The 6,000-nt window shown below is 45.2% G+C and overlaps 1 protein-coding gene across 2 annotated transcripts in view; it reads left to right on the top strand.

Moving 5' to 3' along the window:
- Positions 1 to 1,382: 1,382 nt before the first annotated feature.
- LOC126556659 (octopamine receptor Oamb) overlaps positions 1,383 to 6,000 on the top strand; it is a 45,504-nt gene continuing 40,886 nt past the window's right edge. For both annotated transcript variants that reach the window (XM_050212076.1, XM_050212068.1), the window contains exon 1: positions 1,383 to 1,541. The gene's annotated coding sequence lies outside the window, so the exon portion shown is untranslated. The remainder of the gene's footprint in view (positions 1,542 to 6,000) is intronic.

The following is a 6,000-nucleotide window of genomic DNA, read 5'->3' as shown; positions in this document are numbered from 1 at the left end:
TCACCATACTCCATCTCAAAAAAAAACCCAAAATGGAACCGGAAGGATTTTTTTATGCAAGCGGGGCGAACGGCGTGTGTGTGAAGTTTTCACGCATCCTGAACAAACGGTGTCAGCAGGTTTTTCGCAGTCTTGATCGAAAGCTAGGCTCCAGGCACGTTCACGTACGGCCGTTAAGGAACCAGTTTTCAATGGTCGATTTATTGGACGAACTTTTGGAGGGCTAAGACTTAAAACAAGTATTCTGAAGTGTGTGTGTGTGTGTGCGTTTTTTTCTTTCGTTTGCTTAAGATTCCACACTCATCGTTAGTATCCATTTTTTTATTTTGTTTTATGTGTGTATATCTCTCCTTCTCTTTCTTACAAAAGTAGTGCTTAATTAATTCCCTAACCCTGGGGGAGAGTCTTACAGGTGCGGAATCCAGTGTACAAATAGTGAAGCAAAAACAGGAAAAAAAACAGTGACATCAACAAAAAAAAAGGAAGTGTTTCGAGTGACAGAGCACTGTCAGTAACAGCCCAAACATAAATAGTGTCCTTACAAAGAAAAAACAAAAGAAGAAACGCAAAAAAAAGGAAATAAGAAACCGCCACTTCACGAGTCAAGATTTAGGTAAAGAAAGTGGTAAAACAAGGGTACAACCAAAACTGATGCTGACTGTGGATTTAAGAATAAAAAAAAAACAAACAAACAAAAAAACACAGCTGTACAAACGAAAACGAGCAACACTCACAACCGACAGCCAGACAAGTGATGAAACAAGAGTGAAACAAACCAAACAAAAACCCGCGCGAAACGGTGAAAGATTCCGGTAATAACAACTTAAAAACTCGACTCTGCCGGGCGTCCGTATGAAATATTTCACAATTCATAAGACAGCACGGTATACTAAGCACCGCACGTCACCTACACATACCGAGTGAAACTGTCAACGTCAGCCAAAGATATATAAAAAGAAACGTTCCTTCGTAGCCGAGAGTCACCGTTGGATGTGTGCGTTTGTATCGGTGTGTAGTGACTAGCCTAGGCTCCGGAACCGAGGAACCGAGAGGGTATTCAGTAAAACAATCGAGACTCTGTGTGTCTGTGTGGTTGAGAGGAAGATTGGCGGATGTAGGTGGTGTGTGTTGGCTGGTGGCTGGTGGTGGTGATGGCAATGGTGACGTTGGTGTGAGAACAAAAAGTGCTTCCGTGTCGGAATTCCTTCCGATTTGTCAGCGGTTTTGTCGACTTTGGTGTGTTCGAATCGTTCCAACACCCAGCGTCCAGTGGGAAGGAAGAAGCAGGTCTCTACTTCTGTGTACGGGCAGCTCCACCTCCCCCGTCCGTCCGGCGTCCAAGTGTGTCTGTGCGAGTGTGCTAGTGCTGCTGTTGCTGCTGCTACCGCTGCTGTGCCGTTGTTTGAGATCGTTTGAATGGCTTACGGGGCGAGTACGGCGAGCGTGTACCAACTGCTGCTGCTGCTGCTGCCACGACCGCAAAATGGCTAGATTCTACCAGACGGCTACATTCGGCAAACTGTTTCACAAATGGATTGAAGGTAGGTGTGCTGCTGTTGTTTTTCGTTCTGTTCGTTCTGTCGTAGGAGAAGGTTTGCATGGTTTGCTTGCACTATCATTCGTTCTCCTGTACACACACGCTCTTCCTCCACCCCAGAGAGTTTGCACGGTGCTTTGAGTGAGTGCGCAGCGAGTGCCGGCAGAATGTTTTTGTTGTTCTGCTGGTGCCTGATCGATCGATACCGAACGACAAAACGATCGATCGGAACAGTCAGCTTGACAGCTGTCAAACGAAACTAGTGCGGGTATGGGGCGCTGGGTAGCGATATGAATAGTTGATAAGGTTACAGCTTCGGTGATTTATGGGCAGCTTCCTTTTCTGCTCTTTTTGCTCACCCGTTTGGATAATCACAGCCTCGTGATACAATGTCAGGCGTGCCGGTCGTACAGCTGTTCTGCGGCATTAAAGGTACGGTCAAAGTTGTTGGTCAGTTTGGTTCTCATTTTACGCTGTTATGGATACCGAGGAGCGATTTGGCAAACAATTGTCCTCTTACACCAATCCAACTACCAATTAACATTTGTTTTGGACGAAAACATACACTTATTAGTCTCTCGTCAAATGTAAGCTTTCTTCCTCAAAATTCTTTAATGCGTCATTGAGGTGATATTGTGGAATGAAATATATGTACATCTGCCCGAGTTGATCAGTTCATCACGGCTAGGTTATTCAAGTTGCAAAGTTGATGATAAGATATCTACTATAAATCTAAAACATGGACTAAGCAGCTCTAGAATCTAAATCTCAAGGATTAACGACTAGCTTCAACATTTTGTACAATGTCCAAATTCAGGTTGATCCAACAATTTTCTAATTCTCTCAAGACGTTAAATCAAGTTTTACAACAAAATTTGTCTTGCTCTTCTTGGCTCACTCTGTAAATCACGTCGTTTGAGACTGGACCAGGTGGTCCAGGGTATCTCACTTTCATCTCCCATCCTGCTTCTGTCTCTCTCCCTGTTTAGTTGGTCTAACCTGTCAGAGGAACTCAAAATCTCACATCCTAGATGACGCGGATGTCTTATAACTTCGAAACAGTATACCAAAAGTTGCGACTATCGTATCCGTTAAGAAACTGTTTGCAACAGTATCTAGAAGATGACGCTGTGTGATATTAATTATGGACACATTTAACAGCCCTATTGTATATATCTTCTCTTGTAAATGGAATCCTTGGCAACTCCCGGGCGATATGACATCTTGCCATATCATCAGCAACGAGCCACTGCACCTTATGGCACCCGCGTACCATTAAACACTGCAGCATCTGTACCAAACGAAATGTTATCTACCGGTTGCTAGCGCACACCGAAAAATACAACACCAAGGATTAACCTGTGTGTCCCCAGCGTCCCCAAGATTCATCTTCCTTCTCCCATTATTGTGTGCGACGTAAAGCATCGACAACACGTGATCGTGAAATGATGTACCGCCATTTTGCACACGTCTCGTTAAACGGTATGAACCACCAGCAACGTTTACTATCCCAGTTACCGCCTAGTTACCGGAAGCGGTAGTACTCGAGAGCCTCGGCGACGGTTTGCAAACCATCGTCGAAATAAAGTCTTGCCCACGCTCGGTTTGACAATGCTGGAATGAAATAAAATGACATATAGTAAAGAGTAATGGGCTGATACTGGGCTGGGGAAGAAGGGCACACAAACACAGACACACACATACACAGAGACCCTCACAAAGTGAACAGAAAACTGCGTCACCCACAAAATGGTGATTCTCGTTTGGGGAGAGTACAAAGCAAAAAAAAAAAAAGCTGCACCATTGAATCGTTCTGCTCCGCTCCGCGATATAGGATTTGTTCCTCCTTTATCCCTTGCCGTATCTTCCTTTTCACATGTACGTAACGGTGTGCAAGCGGAATCGCTTTTCGCATCATTAGGCAATGTCTGGGTGGCGAATTGTTGTGGTGTCGCTTCACTTTTTCTCCTGATCGATTCGATAGAGCGTATCCAAACGGCTACGAAATTTTGGTGCCCTGGCTTTTACACGTCTAGTGTAAGATGCGGCTGGATGGTTTGGCCGGTGGTGGCGACGCGGGCGATAAATTTCGCTTGTTTCACTATAACGCGCTCCCGACTCCCGGCTACTGCGAACGCGTTACGCCTTAAGCTGGTGGCGCTAGTGTCGCGCAGGGCAACGATACAAAATGGAGGATTTTCGGTAAGCAACACTAGATGGAGGGAGATATAGGGAAGGGATGTGCCGATACATAAAAGGGACATGGCGCGTAACGATTTCAATACGGGCCAGTGTTGGCCGATAACACCAACAAAAAAAAAAAGTGGGGGAATTTGTCGGGAACCAAACGAAAAAAATAAAAAAAAATAAAACGAAGTTGATATGAAAAGCAGCCAACCCCCGCAAAACAGCACCGACCGGGACATTGTTATGATATTTTTATTTGTGCTCGTCTTCGTTTGGCTGTGGCTGTAAAATGTTTGTAGGAAATAATGGAATCAAGCAGTAGAGGTTGCGGTAAACATCGATAAAAAAGCGATAAACTCCACCTTTCCGTGTTCGCTCGTACCGTGCCAGGGATATGTGGAGAAGCTTTCTGATTCGTACCGTTTTTTTTTACGACAATTCGATTCCGAGCGATAGATTTTCCGCGCTTTTCAGTTCAGATCCCGGTGGCGTGTGTAATGTGCTGATTCGTACGTCACTTGCACAAACGTCACAGTGTGGATGGACGCTTGATGGGTTAGGGATAGCGAGCTGGAGGTGCAGAAAATACGAAAAAAAAAAAACATAATACCCACAGTCTCGCAATTCGTGTATCACGCGCTCGTCCCAAAAATTCCACCCCACCGAAGTTGAGTGCTAATTACGTTACGGGCGGGCTATAAAGCCACACCTCAACTGTTATGTAGCGATTGGGCAAGCTAATCGAACGTTTTATGTGACCTTGCCGGTGCCGGTGGACGCTTGATTTCTGCTCCAGGTTCCAATTCGCACCGCCTGAATGTATGCAAATTAAACCATGACAACCACAACCAAACAACAATGAAACGTTAAATTATTTAACCACCTAGTGGGCGGGATCGGGCGGAACAATTTTGCACAGCAAAATTATGTAAAAATGGATGGGCAAACAGGCAAACGGAGAAAGGCAAAGGATTACTTCATTTTTTTTTTTTCAAGTATAAAATATATAAATTACTCAATATTCTCTAGACGAGTCTTAGAAGTTTCGAAGAACTGATGACCATCATGACCAGTGCGTCCTATTAAAAATATTTTGAAATAACGTATGACACACCACAATGAGGCATGTTATTGCAAAATAAAAAGGCCATCACCTCTTTGTCAGGAACGCATCTGTACCTTTATTTGCTTCTCCTTTGATCTCTTCGCTATGCTTGCTGCACAGAGCCATGTAGTATTACGTATTATATAGCTCAGCCATCATCAACTCGTTTTTAATTGGCTAGGCTGAATGCTGGCTAAGGCTTGCATAAAATACCAGGCAACATGGCGGTCCTCAAGAAATTAAGAAGCCAACAAGCCAATCACTCACCGCTTCTAGCACTTCTTCCACCCCATTCTTCGGTACCGCACTCATCCAAAAGGTCAGCCTTATTAAACATTCAATTTCCACATTTCCCTCAACCACACCGAGCACCTCTATCTCGCTGCTGCTTTGCGAGCTTGCTACATTTAATTAGTACTTCTCTCTGTTTTTCTTTTGTTCGCTTTTTAACTTTTTGTTCCCTTCTTTTTTTTTATTCACGAAAGCAAAGAGCGAACGAACTTCTTCGGACGACATGTTTGATAGATAGGGCACAAAAATGTAAGATGCTATTAAAGATGGTCATTAAAATTCTGTTGCCGAAGCGCCCTGTCGAACAGCGCAGAACTTTGGGGCGCACCGCTTGTGGACACGAAAAAGTTGGCCCGTGCTCGTCGGTAATGGGGTGGGATAATCAATCGCAGCACACAGTGCACCTTCATCCACGTCGTGCCACCCATTATCCGTGTATGTCCTTTGCGGAGTTACGGGCGCAGTACCAGACATCTGTGCTGATGGTCATCGGGGTACAGTGGCAGCAGCAGTGAGGCACCATTCTGCACTTACCTGCTCGATTACGAAATTGACAAATGGCACCAGCCTAGGCACCCCCGGTTGTGTACTCGTTCGCCAAAAAGGTCGAATGCTATAAATTATAAATTATTGCTTCACTCGTTCGTACACTCGCGGCCCCGCACGCACCAGCAGCGCATATCTGCCTGGTACCTGGTACTCGGGAATGAATGGGAAATGTTCCAACCACCCTAGACTGCTGGCGGGCGAGCAGAATTGAGACGGGGACGGTGCGGCTGGGATGATGGTGAACATCAAGTTTTATGCTAATGAATGAACAAGCGAAGCACTAGGCGCTGGGTTGAGCCTGGGAGGACTGCTACTTCCCGCCCACGCCCTG

This window comes from Anopheles maculipalpis, chromosome X (assembly GCF_943734695.1).
Source record: "Anopheles maculipalpis chromosome X, idAnoMacuDA_375_x, whole genome shotgun sequence".
NCBI classification, from domain to species: domain Eukaryota; kingdom Metazoa; phylum Arthropoda; class Insecta; order Diptera; family Culicidae; genus Anopheles; species Anopheles maculipalpis.
Note: the sequence above shows the minus strand (reverse complement) of the source record. Positions and strands in the feature narration are given on the sequence as shown.